The sequence below is a fragment of the Pagrus pagrus genome (genome assembly GCF_965226575.1).
Source record: "Pagrus pagrus genome assembly, chromosome: 13".
Lineage (NCBI taxonomy): Eukaryota > Metazoa > Chordata > Actinopteri > Spariformes > Sparidae > Pagrus > Pagrus pagrus.
In genome coordinates this window covers 3,671,252-3,689,642 of record NC_140197.1, presented here as the reverse complement: position 1 = coordinate 3,689,642, position 18,391 = coordinate 3,671,252, and the positions used below count along the sequence as shown (strand labels likewise).

At 37.8% G+C, this 18,391-nt stretch overlaps 1 protein-coding gene across 1 annotated transcript in view; it reads right to left on the bottom strand.

Annotated features, from left to right (window-relative positions):
- Positions 1–16,202, bottom strand: part of hdac5 (histone deacetylase 5) — an 87,368-nt gene extending 71,166 nt beyond the window's left edge. Inside the window, exon 1 of the mRNA XM_084372311.1 lies at positions 16,183–16,202. The gene's annotated coding sequence lies outside the window, so the exon portion shown is untranslated. The remainder of the gene's footprint in view (positions 1–16,182) is intronic.
- Between the last annotated feature and the right edge of the window lie 2,189 nt (positions 16,203–18,391).

The window sequence follows — 18,391 nt, the reverse complement described above, 5'->3', positions numbered from 1 at the left end:
AACACCAGCTCTGGGTTATATCTCACAGCCCTTATAGAGTCCTTTATATTCTTCAAACTATTAAAAAAAAAAGTCAGTGACATACTGTTTATCAAAAGAACGTGGCCAGTGTAGGTTTTCCAGATACAAATATATTTAGCCAGCTTTCTACTCATAACCTGAAACAAGATGCTTTCCAAAGATCAAAAACAAGGGCTGATGAACATTATTTAGAAAACTGAATTGTATCTGTAATGATAAAATCTGGAGTTGGCATCAGCTACATAGCCAATACTTGTCAAGTAAAATCTTGGTTGGCGTTGTTCTTCACAAAGAATTATTTGACAACCATGAGCAAAATGTATAAAAAGAACAGCATTCTCCATTACTGTGAGCATTTATATATTTCTATTTTGTAGCATCCAGTGATGAACTGAAGGCGCTCGTGAAGTTCTGGGTTGGATGGGAGGCGCCTACGACTACCCTCACATTGGAGGTGACTGACTGTAATCTACCAAAATCTTCCACATGCTTTGAGACTCTCCGTCTTCCTGCCCGCTACAAGAGCTTCACTACATTTAAGGAAGAATTGATTGCCTGCCTTCAAACAACTGACACTGGATTTGGATTGGTGTAATGGCAGTGCTAAAATGTAGCTTCTTTAAAAGGCGGTTCTCATTCATATGTTTTTGTTCAGATTTTGTTCAGTCTTTTGGATATACAATGAAGACCACGCTGCCTCCCTCCTTCACCTCCACAAACAGGGTGGGGCGTTGTGCTGGTTTGTGTTTTTAGGTGTGCTGTTTCACAAACACCTTCCATCGTCTTTATTTAAGTGAATTACTGCAAACATGGACTGTCTATATTGAAATGGCTCTGATGTAGATGTCTCGCTTTTTAACGTGCACTTGCAGGACTTGCTGCTGAGCTTGTTTGCATCTCTAAGAGGAATTTGTTGCCAAGTCATGAAAAAATTTGTTTGAAGCATTCAAAGAGTTAGTGTTTTGCTGGTTGTCGGCTTGGCTGCCATGAAAAAATAAACAGTCAAAGTTGGGGTTTATCTTCAGAAAACAACCACTCTGGCAAAGGGTATGTTCATTATCAAAGGTTGGAAAACAAATTGTCAGTCCTCTGGAAATAAAATAAAAACATTCTGGAAATAATCAAATGGCATGTTTATTGTACAAAGTTTGTAACAAACAGCCCACCATGTCTTGCACATTTTATTATATATTTACCAGTGGTAGAAATACTAGTATTGCAGTAAAAGGGGTCTGGTCCCTCTGACTGATTAGCTTAACTGAAGCATCAGTGCGTCTAGTACAGTAAGCACGGCTCCCACATGTCCTGTGTAGAATAAATTCTTTGTTGAAGAAAACTTTACTTAGGTTCAGATTGGTAAAAAGAAAACTTAAGTCCAGAAGAATACAGGGTGATTGTGGTGACCATACATGCAGCATGGACAGAAGCACATTCATGTAGTGTCTGCAGTTCTCTGGCCTGTGTCCTAGACAGAAGTTATACCTGACAAAGACAGATACTGTGTTGTGATCAAAAGACAAGATTAACATAGGCCAATACATGTCTTACAATCAAAATGTAGATTGAATTTGGGTGTTTCCTGCTTAAGACAATTTTTTTTTTACCTTTATTATATAACAATACACCAGATCAAATCATCCTCCCATTGATTAGTTTGAAGGATGTGATTGTATTTGATGTATTAGTTGTTGTTGGATAAAATAATCACCAATAGAGGTCTTTGGAAGTCAATGTCTCTTTATTACAGCGATCATGAAAACTGGCACAGGTTTGTCAAGGTGTCTGTCAGGAAGCTTACAGATTTCACACATGCCAGTTTCTTATATTACAAAAAGGGTGATACAGAAATACCTACATCACATGCAAACAGAATGAGCTACACAGCTGCTTTGTCCTAGTCTAGTCAAAACATTCCCCCGCACAGTGTGCGGCCTTGAGATAGCAGTACCTCTGCAGCAGTCTGGGGCAGAAATTTATAGGAGCTGATCACACAAATCACAATCATACAATTTTACAAAAATATTCATACATAAACCATACATTCCTTACAGTTGTCTAAATACAGAGTTAACTCTTGAAGAAAGACAGGAACTTTAAATCTCTTTAAAACGTAGACTTGGAGAGGGGACACTGTATGGTGCGATCCCAGTCTGTCTGAATATGTTCTAGAAAATGATCTCTAGAAAAGAGTGGGGACCCTGAGTAAATATTTTTTTTTTTTAATACTCTTTAATTATTAAATTAGGTCCACAACCTTACAGTAACTACTGTATGTCCCATCTCGCCCCACCCCACAGTCCCAACATCACCAAATGCTGAGTAAGTCTTACTGTAGGCCTAGTAAGTGCTGGACATACTGGACAGTAGCTAGGTAGATGTCTGAGCCATGTGATTGGGAGTGTCCCAGGGGATTTATGGCTGCCCTTAGTGCTGCCATTCGTTCAGCACTGAGTACATCACCCATCTCAGGAACAGTGACCCCATGGTGTGGCTCATCAGGCAGGCCACTGTCCTCCCAGTCCAAATGCGGTAGGTACAATCCCTGAAAAGTCATGTAAAGTGTTTATGTAGAGCAGTGGTTCTCAAGGACCCCTAAACTGAGACAAATTACACCACGGGCCACATTTGATAACATTTTGAAACATAAACTCCAGAAATACACATATTTATCCTGAGACTGAATAACATTACTTTCTTTGTCAATGTATGTTCAAATTAATGTCAATGGGATTACTTTTTGGAAAAATTTATAAAGAAATTTGTGGAATAAATGGCAATATTTCTAGAAAAAGTAACAGTTCTAGAAAAAGTCATAATTAAAAAGTTTAAAAAAAAAAAAAGGGACCCCTTGAACCTCCCTCAAGGGAGTTTATATATATATATATATATATATATATATATATATATATATATTCAGTATATAAGGTATTGTATATATAATCAATATTTTTACCCACCCCTAGTATGCACAGTAATTTATAATAAAAGCACCATGAATTCAACAAACCATCTAAATTAGATTAACATAAGACTCACACCAAGCTCATACAAAGAAAGACTGGCTATGTTGAACTTGCTTCATAGTACCCCTCCCTCTGTTCAGATAAGTGCTTTTCTGGACTGACATAAACTTAAAACATAGAAGCACAAAATGGCACAGACATTCCCTTTTACCTCTGCATTTTCTCGTTCTGCCATGGCATGCTGAATGTTCCCCATCTCCCATAGCTGATTGGGTGTTAGGTTACCCTCAGTTCTGAGTGGGTGGTTATCCCATCCACTGCTGAAGATATCAAGACTAGCTTGTAGTCTGGGCAGAAATGCATAATGACAACTGAAGAGGTGTGCAATGTTTGACAGGTCAAGAAAACCATCCTCCTCTAGTGAGTGCAGCACACTGTAGTATACGCTGGTCACAGCACACCACACGTCTCTCCAGAGTCGTTCAATTCTGGGAAGAGAGTTTGAGTAAGATTAGATATGGTTTACATACATTTATGCATAATATTTTACAATAGCATTTTTTTAACCAGTGATATAACCAAAAAGTCTTAAAAGAAAAATGGTTATCACAATTAAGTGACTATTCTTTTTCCTTTTCTTGATGTTAAAGCCTAATTTGTTCAGTCAGTCGCTATATGGTGCATGTCAAAGACTTGAATTTAAATTTACTTTGTGGGGGGAAAAAAACTTGTAGTGATGTTCAATCTTATATTCATTACATTAATCAGGTACCACCATCGCCCAAGCGTATTTGCTGCAACATTATCAAGTGCAAGACAAAGAAGTCCGCAACTTCTTGGTCACACAAATCAGAAAAATTAAGTATAAATCAAATTGGGTCCATGTTCCGTTTTTTCTTTTTCCTATTTTTGACTTGAGCATAATATCAAATGTAGAAAAAACAAGCTATTCTTTCTTTTTGAAAAGAACATTGTATGATATTATGGAAAAATAGATTTGATATATAGAAGTGTGACAAAAACCTGCCTTTGATTGTGCACGCTCTTCCCAGCAATGAAACTGGACCTTCCTGTTCCCTTGATAGAGAACATCAGCCGTGCAATGTCAACGTTCTCGACTCCATGATCCGCTCTTACCCTAAAGAATAAACATTTTGTGCATTTATTATTTGTGGTGCTCTAAACAATTTTAACTTCAGGCATTTCCTGTTTGTTTGTGTCAACATATCATGTAAACACACCAGCTTCACACTTAAAGATGCAGTAAGTAGTTATATTTAGCAACAAAATAAATAAATAAAAATAAAATAAAATATAAAAGTGTCTACATTCCGACAGCTGGGGCTGTAGTCCCCTAGTCAACCGGTTGATTCATTGGTTGATACGTTCTGGCTCGACCAAAATTCTGATTGGTCGAATTATTGCCATGTTAATTTCATCAGGAGTAAAGTGCTAAGTGCTAATGGGGGTGTTTTCAGAACACCCTGTTTCACAGGTAACAGTCTGTCTTCAGATCTATGGAGCTAAATCAGGGTCAAAATTTTTGTACTTGAAAAAGTAAAATTTGAAACTGAAATTTCAAGTTTTGATCTTGAATTTTGAAAAATAATTATGATCAACTCTGCCAATTCTTTTGAATAAATCATTTATTTTCATTTTTCACTTTCATATGTTTTGATATGTGGGATCATATTTCTTTCAGTTGCATGTTTTATCTTTTTAGATTCAGATCTTAGTTTTTTTTTTACAGTTTCAAATCTTTTTTTCAGTTTCAGACTTTTGAACCTGATCTAGCGTGGGGGGCGTGGCATCAACTGAGAGGGGTGTGGAATCATGACAGACAGCTTAACCAAAAGGCTACAGACCTTCCCCTATCATGTTGTCTTCAGGGAACGTAGGATCTAAAACGATCGGCTACGCCACATGATTGGCAGTGAAGAAACTGCTGTCAGTGACAAACTTCCATTTGCACACCATGCACAAATATCCTGCACGGAGCCAACTGTTTTAAATTCCAAGGCTGTTTAGATGTGAGATGTGGAAGCTGTTTTAGACAGTACTGAGGACCAGTTGTAGTACAGGAGCGACAAAATCACGCCAGATTGTGCACAGACACCCACACTTCAAGTACTGAAATGTCCGACACGTAGCACTGGACCCAGCACACAGGTGAGAAAAGTAAGGTTGGGAAATCGTGATAAATATCAAAATGAGAGGTCGTTTTGTGTTTTTTTCAGCTGACCCACTGAGGCCGTATTATTTACCTTGATGGAAATCCATATCTGTCCACTGATTGCTGGAAGAAGGCTAGTGCTGTTGAGGACCGATTGTTGTTTGCTGCACCCAGGTACATGATCTGGAGAAAATATTAACAGGGTGTAAATTTTTCTTTTTCGAGCTGTCCTCTTAAATGTTTTTTTTTTACGTGAATTATACCTTTCTTGAAAAGCCATCCACAGCACCAAAAATGACAATGTTGTACCTGGTTAGACAAAAGACACTATAATAGTACAGCTTGCAATATATGTAAGTGAAATCCATTTCATTTATATGGCATTAAATCAAAACAGAAGTGATGTCATGACAGTTTTCATACACAGCTGGTCAAGACAATACTCTAACTCTTAGTAACAAGTAGAATTATACAGACCGTATTAGCTTGTGATTGGTGTCCACGTGGACCAGAGCTTTGGGACCAGGAACTGAATATGTGCGACGCACAACACACCCTAGCTGGTTCATGCGACAAAGGATGCCAACAGTGTCCACACGGTGCATAGAGGCCCGCACCCTCTCCCACTGCACTCGGAATCCTCTGGCCTGCAAGCTTCCCTTAACCAAGCGGTACCCAGCATGAGGCATGTCTTTTTTGATTTCAGTTACCAAATGGTCCAACTCTGCGTCTGAACAGGTGCTATAGAGTGCTCTGACAGAAAAGCCAAACTCTTGCATTCTTCTGAAGATAGAGCGAGTGGACACTCCCATCAAGTTAGCAATACACGGCACAGGAAGACCTTGGTTGATGAGATGTAACAGAGAATCCGGAGAAATATCAAATCTTGGACGCCCAGTTGCTCCATGACGAACCTGCACAAATGCTATGGGGACCTGATTTTCTCTTTCTTCAACAACCAACTTGTGCAGCTCTGTGAGTGCATCTACAATGGCTTTTGGGATGAGAACCTGGTCAGAGACAGCACTAAAAAGAACAGCCTCCTGAGAACACACAAATTCAAGGTAATCCAGGTCAAGTGGCTGCTGACTGACAACATGCTGGAGCCGTGTGTGGAGCCTCTCTGACATAGTTTGTACAAGTAGTTCCTAGAGAGAGGGGAAAGGAGGAAAAATGTGTGAGAGGTCACAAATACTGGTATACCTAAACATGACTAGTAAAATGACAAAAAACTGCTATTACACTTTGTTTTATTCTTAATATCTTCATGACCATTAGTGATAGAGAGAGTATTTATAACTGATCCATGAACAAGAACAAATTAGCTCTAAATATCTCCACATCTTTACCTGATTTCATGTGAATTAGCGCGAGCAGCGCCGCTAAAAAAAAGTTTGCGCTAATGACCGCATTTCACTTCCTATAACCTCTTCACAATAAAAGCCTCCCGTTACTTTGTTATTTCAAACCTTTCAATGTGAAGCAGGGAAAGCAGGGCGTGTTTTATCTGCAGTACCTTAACACGACTCCTCAGGTGGTGCTAAAACAAATGTATGTGGACTGAGGTCGTCTTCACTTCAAAATTCAGTCTTAAGACCAAGACGTATCAAGTGTAACGTTATATGTGGCCATAGATTAATTTAGTTAAGTTAGAAACAGAATGAAAAGTTAAGTTAGCCTAATCCGTGTAAGCTAGGTTAGCTCCTGCGGTACCAAGCTATATATTTATCATCGTACCCACAAAAGACATTTCTGGAGTTTAGTTAACATTTGATTTTTCACCAGCAACGACCACAAACTCACCTGTTGGCCATTCATTGTGATAAACTTTATCCCGAAAACTAGCGTTTCTCATTCCGTGCGAGTCCAGTCAGAGGCGGCAAGTCGAATCCACGGAAGCTCCCGTTGGCGGCCTTGAATAAAGATTTTGGGGGAAAAAAATCGTCCTGGCGGCCTTAAATTGACTCAACAGCGCCACCTGCTGTTGTGGAGTGCGAATTACAGGACATTTGTTAGAACGTTTCCTGGCATTTGTGTCTGGATCTGAAGGCATTTGTGTGTGGATCTGCAAGGCGGAAAATTAGTGCCAAAAGTCACGTGACAGTTTTTTGTACTTGAAGATTGTTCTGTTTTTGTACTTGAAGGATTTTTAGGATTTTTTTTGTACTTGAAAGATTTTAGTTTGTACTTGAAGGATTTTTTTTGTAATTGAAGAAATATGTTTCTGTGTATGTGTAAAACATGCTGTATTTGTTTCTGAAGCATGATGTATTTGTTTGATAGGTAAGTTTCTTATTTGCAAAACAAAATGCATTAGTTTGTGAATGATGTTTTGTATTTGCAAACCACACTGAGTTTGTTTGTGAATCGTTGGGCGTGAGTAAAACATGTTTTGTGTGTTTGGGAGGTTTTGGCATGATTTTAACTCCATACAGGTAGCCCTAATGTGAGTTACGTAGGCCTTACTTGATTAATAAACCTCATCAGTCAAAAGAAAATTATGCAAACAGTGTTTGGTAAATGCATATCAAATGCATCCTTCCTTTCAAGCGTGAAACGTTTCGGCTCTTTTTCAAGGCTGGTGTACCTTGTGTGTCGCTTGTATGACCAATATATTCAAGCCACAGAGCCAAGCATCAGATTTTGCAAATAAATTATAAATACCCTGTGACCTTTAATAACTTACTGCTGATCAGAGGGTATTTTAAAATTCTCAAAGACTCTTCTGACCATTCGGATGAATAAATCTTCTAACTCAGGCCCCTAGGGACTTCCAAAAGCCACAGTTTTACTGTGAGATTTTTTTTCTTTTTGGGTGATTTGATCAATTGTAACTTTGTTTGGAAATATGTGCCATCGAAGCGTGCATTATCAAATGACAGGGCCTTTTTACAGCCGTGTCGCTATGATAAAATGTTGGCAGATAACGTTTCTGCAAACCACAGCGTTGTCATAAGATAATTGAAAGTTAAACCTAAAGAAATGTAAAGTTTCATCCATGGTTCTGAAGAAACATACAATGCCAACATCTGTACTGGTGATTGAATTGTTTATTACCTGGTCTCAATGGTACCCTATGGAGTTTCTGCCTGTAGCACTATGAAGCAATATTTTTGCTTGTGGGTTTTGTTTGTATGCACAACACATGCATTGTAATACACATTGCCGTCAGTTTTTTGACAATGAACAGTTAGTGGTGGCAAGATGCGGAAACAGCCTTCAAGCAGCATCGATCACCCCTGGGCCTGTTGGAAATGCGATGGGAATTTTTCACTATTTCTTGAAACCAGGGAAACATTATGCATTCAAAAGTCACATTTAAATGCATTTCACACACCGCTTGACTACTGTGCTTCCTATCCTGACAAAAAAAGTTTGAGCAGATTCAGAACAAAGAAGCTGATATTATAACTACACAACAAATTGATTAGCAGTTTGTGACAAATACAATATTTTAGATAACACATTGGAATATTATATTAGAATATTTTGTTTGTACTGTTGCTATTATTGCAATCACTATCATAACAGTAATCAATACGTCCCATTTCCCCTACTTACCCCCTTTTTAATGCGATGTTTGTACAGTTCCATGCTACCTGGTTTTCTGTGTGCTAATTTGACTAAAGACAGGTTCAAAAAAAAAAAAACTGAATACCTAAACATACTACAAGGAACTTTTAGCAGGCTATAATATGACCTACATAAGCAAATGGCTATTTCTGAATAGTTATTATGGTTATTCTCAATGCCTGTCACAGGGTCTGACTCCAACTTATCTGGGTTGGATAAGTCATAAACTTCAAACTTTTTTTATGGTGGAGTGCTGAGGATGAATCTCACAGTCTGAGTAAAGAAGCTAGTTTACTTTGTTTCACCAACGTCATATTACAGTTGTTAATCTTACATAGCCTCAGGTAGATACATTACATCACCGTCATGCATCCTGCAGACAGCAGTATTTCACTAAAAAATGCATGCTTCAGCCAGATCGAGATCTTTACGAGATAAGGAGGTGGAAATACTACCACTTCTGTCCACCAGAGTTAACAAGAAATTAAGGGTCTTTCTAGCTGCTTTAAAGGTGCACTTTATAAGATCTGGAGATCATTTTGGTTTAAAAAATGAACCAACCCCATCAACAGAGTGTGAAAGAGGTAACAGTTCTGGCGTTATGTCCAAGATGCCTATGCATTGCGGAGATATCCACTGATAAGCAGCCAGTGACGGGCTGTCCCTTCTTACAATACCACTACCTGTCCTTAGAAGCGATAACGTGTCACTGACTGTAGCCTCTAATCTGCCGCAGGACGCAGCAGTCAAGCTGGTTTGGGGGGGGATGGCTATCGCATAGAAGTTTATGGCCTCAGTTAGTTATTTAGTAAATGCAAAAATGCAGAAGCTCCAGAAAAACTGGCTTTTATCATCATCTTCAACAACGCCTCAGTTAGCGTGATTGACTGTTTTCTTTTTACTGTGCCATTGCTAAAACTGAGCTAAGTAAGCTATAATGGAAACATGAGAAGAACGTAAGACAGCAGCCTTATTTTGACCTGCTGTCAGAGGTTCAGCTGTAAAACAAACAGCCAGTGGCGGAGCTGATAGAGTCAAGAGCGAGCTGTAGTTTCCCCGGTAAACACACCAGCCTCTTCAGCTGTTGCAGCTGCAGTGACTCTTGCTGTTTTGTGTATTCTAGTTCTGCTGTCAATTATTAGACACCTTTAAATTATAACAGATGACTGTAGATTGCAACTGTATGGACCAAGAAGAAAAAAAAAAAAATAGTTCAATACATTATATTGTAACCACTTGGCATTACTCTTATGAGATGAGGCCAGATTCGAGGTAGGGGAACTTTGCTATACATTTTTGAGGACATTACAAGTTTTTTTCTGTCTCACTGTAGCAATGACATGTTAGATTTTGTGTACAGTTAGTAAATCATGAAATTCTTGCAACAAGTATGAGCAAGGAGCAGCTCTGGCTTCTACCCCCATGGAGAAACGACCAGGGCCTGTAGAGCTGGAAGATCCTGCTTTACCAAACACTGGACCGAGTGACAGTGACGAGTGGGTCTGAAGTGGCTGAAGATCTCACTTAATAACCGTGTGCCCTGTGAAAACCACGTGGCTGTCTGATGAACACTTGTTTTTCTCTGCTGTCCATGTTTCCACTATGCGGTAATATAAAATCGTTAGTTTTGTACACAACTGTTCCTTACTTTCCTCCTGAAAGAGGGCAGATGGCGCTGTGATGTATGTACTGACAGCTCATACTAATCATATCTTAGATGTACAGAGGGCTTTACAAAAAACACTAAAAAACTACATGACTATACTACTAATGAGCTGTTCTCAGAATTCAAAATCCTATCTCCAAGAGTTTTATTTAGCACTTATTGTGTAACAAAAGAATGCAAGTGAGGAACTGTGAATATATGGGTAAATGAATATCTACGTAGTTGTAATTATTTCGGTCTTTACTATTTTGACTGCTTGTAACAATGAATTCTCATAAAAACAAATGAAATATATAAAATAATAAATAACACAAAGGGCTTGAACTAAACAGAGATTGGGGGAAATACTGCACCATGTTCGTTTGAAGCAGGTGACTGGGAATTACAAGTAGGTCCTTTTGGGACTATGTAACATTTGAAAGACAAAATAACACTTACAAATGAAAAGCTAAACTCAGAAGACATTAAACACATCCTTGGTCACTCAGGAATTTTGCGGCTACAGCCTTGTTTACACAGCCTTACACAAAGAGGACTTCCAAAAGGATAACGAGTTTAACTATACTGCCATTTGGCTTGGAATGCCATCAGCTTGTGGTGGCTAATTATTGCAAAGTTTGCTGACTTTATAACTTCTCTCTATTTGTGATACAGTTACGCCATCTTTTAGCATACACCATTATCCCGTAATTGTCACTTGCGGCCGCAGCAGCCACTGTTCAGCAAAAGTTACACAGCCTCGCATTTAAGGCTCCCATCCTGTCAGCTGAGATTTACTGTGGTTTAGTGGTATATATTTCCCAAACATCAATTAAATAAGCAGAAGCAAGTTGAGGCACACAGGGGGTATGAGACCTCGTGGGAGTTGCCTGCTTTGCTCGGTTGGTAGTCCAGCCTTGTAAATCACACTGCATCATTAATGCCCAGCAGCGATGTAGTGTAGCACATTTATGTTTGATTGTAAGTAAGTTTACACTCATTAAAGCATAGAGAATGTGTGTTCTCTGTAGGATTTAAAGGGGCTCTGTGGAACCTCTTTGTTGTGTCAGGTCACGCTACAATCTGCTCACATATGGCCAATAAAAAAGTGATTAAAAAAGTGATTAATTAAATTACACTTTGTTACATATATCCCCAAAAACAAAAATACTCTGCTACATTTTGGAAGTCACAAAGTACATGAATATACTGAATATAATGCAGGTTTATATCAATAGAAAGAGGCAAAAGGTCTTAATGGATGCAAAATGTCCATAAATGAAATGTAATTTTACACATTAAAGTGTGTTTACATGTCTAGGGGAGTACTAGTGTATCAGTGAAAAAGTAGTATAAAGCCTTTTGTGGCTCCAGAGGAAGCATGAACTATGATAATTTGCCTTCAGTGATGTCACTATAGTGAATAAGATGCATTGTGGGTAATGTAGGCACCAGAGGTTGGTGTCCAGGTCTCTGGTTCTGCATTGATTTTGATGATTTGTTAATATACTGTCCATAATGAGTCCAGCAGTGTTACAGGAGTGCAATGCTTGACCAATGGACGGCTTTTCAAAACCTGCTATCTACAATGTGACTGAAGGCAATTTATCAGATTGAACGCAGCTTCCTCTGGTGCCACAAAATACTTTAATATGATACTACTTCTTAAATACTACTTTTACACATCGGCAGTAGTACTCCCCAAGACCTCCAAACACACTTAAATGTGTACAGTTAGTTGGAGTTATTCTTTAATCTGTCTGCCAGACTGAAATATCTCAACAACTTGGTGATTGCCTTGACTTCTCCTCTAGCGCCACTATTAGGGTTAACATTTGTGGTTTATATTGAAATGTTTCAACAACCATGGAATGGATTGCCAGGAAATTTGGGACCCGCCTTGAGGGTGTATTATTAACACTTTGGTGATCCTCTGACTTTTCATGTAGCACCATCATCATTTCAAAATCTGGATTTGTCCAATACTTTTGTTTAAGATCAAATACCTGTACTGGTAACATTCACATTAACCTTTGCCTTTTGTGCTAATTAACAAACACTTGCATGCATGCTTGACTAACACGGTGAACATGATAAACAATATACCTGTCCTAAAATCAGCATGCTAGCATACTAATTTTAGCATTTAGCTCAGAGCACCAGCCTCAAAGAGCAGCTAGCATGGCTCCTCTATTATACAATTATAGCATTTCCGACACTCAGATGGCCATGAATCTCAGCCTGCTGTGCCATCACGAGCAACTGTGTTGTCAACAACTCACCGAGAGTCACAGGGTGCAAACTGATCACAAATCGCTCTTTGCTTAGAAACAACAATGCGGTATACAGTACACTGCAAAAATAAACATAACAGAATTGTGGTTGGACTTTGGCGCTATCTGGGAATAAGCCTGTGACATTTTCAAAATGGATTAAAAATAACTTTAATTATGATTCATACTGGTGAAAATAATTGTCAGAATTAACAGTGACAAGATTTAGGTGGAATAGAGACAAATCTCCTTTTCATTCATCATTGTTTACAATACAAGGAGAGCAGAGGAAAAGAGACGAGAGGAGGAATCATGCTATAAATATCTCCACTCTTAGCACAATGTGACTGCAAAACTGATAGATGAGGAGGAGGTGGAGGGAACAGAAGCAAAGGAGGATTGGGAAGAAACAAGGGAGGAAAGAAGGCGACAGAGCGGGGTGGTCGGAGAAAAGATGAAGGGAACAAGGAGGGAGGGAGGGTGAGAGATGGAGGAAGGAAGAAAAGGAAGTTGGTTAATGGTGAGATGGGTGGGGGGGTGTGAAGGAGAGGGGAGGGTAGAGAAACAGGAAAAGAGAGGAGAAATATTCTGCACCAACAGAGGAACGCACATAAGATGGAAGAGAGGGAGAGAGCGGGGGATGGAGTGAAAGGACAGAGAGAGTGAGAGACAGAAATAGAGAGAAAGAGAGAAAGAAAGAGCTATTCTGGTAATGATGTTGTTGCCATGGAGACGCTGCTGTCCTCAGTCAGACTACTCCACAGGTGCCTTGTGGGTATTTTTAAAGGACTTCACTGATTGGTGGAGGTCTTTGGAACAGAGTACTATTGATTGGATGACATAGGTAAAGGTCAAAGGTCATTCCATTGTATCCCATTACCCTCCAAATGCTTTTTCATCTTCTCCTCCTTTATTACCTCCTTCTTCCGTTGCTTGTCATGAAATAACAGTCATGAAATGAAGTCAAATAAGGCTGATAATAATATAATATACTGCCCAATGCATAATACTGTATGTCGTCAGGGTCAAACCTACTCTGTACTCAGTTTAAAGGAAAGCTCTTTTTTAACATTTGAGAGCAAGAGACTTGGCTATTATCAATATTTTTGTATCAACAAAAGATCACATGACCACTTAAATCTTATGTGAAAGAGGAACTGATAATTATCACTAACTCTGCAGTTCCTCCTCAGCTCTATAGTGTTTCAGTGTCTTTCAGCTTATTCTTTTGGTTTTGCAACCAATAACTTTACTGTTTTGATTCACTCTGTCCACTCTCATCAACGTTGTTTTGCAGCAGACAGCTGTTTTTAGAGAAAAATCTAAAAAAACCCAAAACTTCTCTACTCTACCCAGAACGGAGCTAAAAGAGACTTACATTAATGTTGTCATGTTACTGGAATTTCTAAATTGTATACGATACCTAAGAACAATCTAAAAGCTACTATAATCAAAAAAGTGTTATAAAAGTAAGTAAGTAAACAATTAAATGTTTCATTGAATATCAATCATAATACAAATTCAATTCTTTGTCATACTTTTTGAACAGGTTAGATAAATTACTGTATATCATTAATATACAAGTACTAATACCTTGTCTTTTCTAAAAAAGACCGAAAACTGCAGGTTGGGTGGCTCGACGTGAGTCATAGGCAACACACACACACACACACACACACACACACACACACACACACACACCACCTGCTTTTGTATTGTGCCAGGAATCAAATCCCTAAAAAAATCAATTCCAATGAAAAATAGTTATTCCAGCACACATTTTTTTTTTTAACCTTTTCATCGATTTATTTAAAAAAGGCTGACGTTTCCATCACAAAGAACTTTCTCAAGACATTCACAGAGTGGCACGGTGCCTAAATATGGCCCACGATTACATGACGATCAACGGCTGTGCTGGAGAAACAGCTCACCAAATTAAGATTACAATGAGTTAACATTTATACAATAGATATCAGTCTTTAATACCTGACACCAAGGAGAACATTCTTTACCCCTAACACTATACATATAAAAAAGGGGTCCAGTCCATATCACACAATATCCCCAAAGGGGCCCCACCCCTTTATGGTAATCAAGTTGTATATATATATAAGCAAATACCAAAACACTTTCAAAAAGAGAAAAATATGCCACTTAAAGTAAATAATGTAACTAAGGATTTTAGAGGATTCTGATCACTGATACCAGCCATATAAATATACATGGACAATATTTTTCAATTAAAAATGAGAAAACATACTCCTAACCGAACCGCAAAAGGCAGAGAAGAGGCACACAAGCCAAATGTAAACAGTCCATCAAGGAATCTGGCCATAGATTTTAGTGAGCTATGTTTCACAGGACAGTTTGCAAGAAGACCCTCAGATCCAGGTCTACTTTCATTCCCAAAGGTGTAAGAGTCTTGAGTTCGGTGATCCAACATGCTTCAGGTTTCAGGAGAGCTTCCTTTTAGTTACCTCCTCATTCAAACACTCTCAATATCAGTATACCAATATGAGGTGAGGGGATGTTTCATTTGTGCGAGTGGAGAGCAGTTGGACTGGCGGCAGTAGTTCACCAAAATGAGTCTGACCATGTTACTGACCACTGTTCTGTGGGACATTTGTAAATTGCTACAAATTGTCACATATAGCCCCTTTAATTAGTGAGCTTAATCCATTCTGGTTGGTGTTTTTTGCTACCTCTTGACAGAGCCAGGCTACGGATTCAGTTTTATGCTAAGCTATAAGCTAGCTGTAGCTTATTTATTTAAGCTTTTTTATTTACGTCAAAGTGGTATCAAGCTTCTTATCTAACTCTCAGCAAGACAGCGAATAAGTGTAGGTTATTTCCAAAGACAACAGAAAAAATACTTTTTGTGATTCTATATAAAAAGTTCTTATATATAAAGAGTATAAAGAAATAAATACATAAACACAATTCTAAGCAGTAAGCAGGCTTGCTTTTATATCTTATATGTACATGGACAAATACACACCATTTTCTGCTCCACTCCGAAACCAGTGTGTCTTTGATTGTGACCTCATGCTGCACCAGTGGGTGGATATGAAATCTCAGACTAATAGAAGTGTCACAGGTTCAAACCCACACAGGTAGAAATGTGTCCAGTCATACTGAAGGAGCACTAAAGACTGTGTTACACTCGAAAGAAGGTGAGACAAACGGGCTCACCGGTGTCATTGAAAGTAAAAAGACAATAAAAGATGAAGAGAGAGAGAGAGAGAGGCTGATGACCTAACATGTCACTATGCAGCACACACACACACACACACACACACACACACACACACACACACATATTTATATATACACACACACAAGCAAAAGGAGCAGTGATGAGTCAGCCTCCTGTGAGTCACAGGAGAAATCAGAAATGTCAGACAGAAAAAGAGCGCACACATGCGGCAAACACACAGACACACACAGACACACACAGTGGAAGGATTGACAAACACACACATACACACACAGATCACAGTGCAGCAGTACATTTTCAGACATCTAACATCTTACCTACACACGTTTAGACGAATGCCTGATGGTGAAAGGAAGCTCCTCCATAACTTTTCATTTTCCCACGATGCCCTATGAGACTCTCATGGCCCCAACTGGGTCCCCAGACCCAGGCTGAACACCAGTGATCCTACTGCTGCACTACAGTAAGTGCTTCACGTTAGCCTGATGAGAAACTGAATTAGACTGCAGTGCCCTCAAGAGGAGAGGAGCGAAGGATGCATTCAAGTCCCTCCTGTATTACTCACTTACCTCAACTGCCCTTACAAACATGACTTTACTTGACTCAATATAATTACTTTATATATTTAGCTACAGTACTGAGGTCCTTAATCTCTCAGTACTGCATCACTTGATGCTTGTTGATGTCTTGAAGTAAAGATTACCCTGTACTGTTTACTCAATCAATTTGAAAGTGTTCTGTTTAATATGATTATTGGGCAGGTTCAGATTTGACCTACACAACACAGTGTTAATAAATACAATATGATGCATGGTTAGCATGGGCACACAGTTTAATGAGCTGAGAGGATAGTTCAAACTGTTGTTAGGAGGCAAAAATATACAGAATATACACAAATATATAGAAAGCAGCTCTGTCAGCAGTATGTCAGTATCTGCAATACTGATGTACTAAACCTCACATGTTAATATACTGCTTCCCAAATTCATTTTAATGAATGTGTAATATATTTCCAAAAATATATATAAAATAAAACTGATAACGGAAACATTGATGGAAAGTTTTTAGATAAGTTAAAATGACGGGAGTTGCAGTCTTGCCTTAAATGCAAATTCCACACATTGTCTCATTAAATCATATTTGGGAAGCTGCTTCAAGTATCAAGTTCTTTATTTGTCATATGCATAATTACACTGAAGCAGCCCTTTCAGACTCGGACTGATCTGCTGAAGTGATAGAAACTGGGGAAAATGTAAATGGTTTAAATACTGTACATCAATTTACTGACCTGCAGACGTCAGACAGAAACTATGGAAATGAAGCTGCAACAACTAACTTTAATTCAGTAACCTGCTGAGGGGAAGTTAGATAAAAACTTGGAAATTAAATTGCCGTGATCAGCAGAAGTTAAGCCGAAAACCACAGAGAGTTCGCTAAAAATGTATGAAAGAAATTCCCTGCTTTTTATTAACTGCTCACTGGGAAATAATTGAAGTGTTACCTACATTTCCAAAGGCGGCATTCTGCATTAAACTTTCTTTCACATTTGAAATTGTGAAAAATACTTCTGATATGTCCTTCACTTCAGTTAAATTTCCAGTTAAGGAATTTTTTCCCCATCTTTTATTGCTTCTGTTAGAAAGTACAGGATCTTTCAGCATCTGAGTACTTCCTCCACCACTGCAAGTAAGAAAAAAAAAACCTCTGTCTCCTCTTTTCTCAGTCTGTTTCCTCTCTTGGTTTATGACTTTTTCTTACCTTGCCTCTCTGAGCTTCCGTAGAATCATAAGTACCTTGAACTGAATTTTCATTACGATAAAAATATAATAATATTATATATTATATATAAAATATAAAATATATTATATATATTATTATATTTTTATTACAATAAAAATATAATGTGTTTTTCTCACAATACAAACGAATACATTTATATTTTTAATATTATTATATTTTTATTACAATAAAAATGTAATGTGTTTTTCTGACAATACAAACAAATACATTTATATTTTTATTATTATTATATCTTTATTACAATAAAAATATAATAATATTTTTTTCTCACAACACAAACAAATACATTTATATTTTTAATATATTATATCTTTATTACAATAAAAAAATAATCATATATTTTTATTACAATACGAACAAATGTGTTTATATTTTTAATATTATTATATTTTTTATCACAATATTAAAAAATAAAAAAAATATATAAAAAAATATATAATAATGTGTTTTTCTCACAATACAAACAAACATATATATATTTTTAAATATGTTTTATATTTTGTATTTTTCTTACAAGACAAAAAATTGATTACCTTCCATTACACTTTTCAATTCAATGTAAAATCACTGAAATCAAATGTATTTCCTAATCAGCACTGGGATAAGTGGAGGTGACAGTAGTAGCAATGCATTTATTATAATGGAAGAGGTGTTGGGTACATTAATCCAGCTGCTGATTGTTCTGATTCGTCCTGTCTGCCTCTAATGAGCAGCTGTGATTCACTG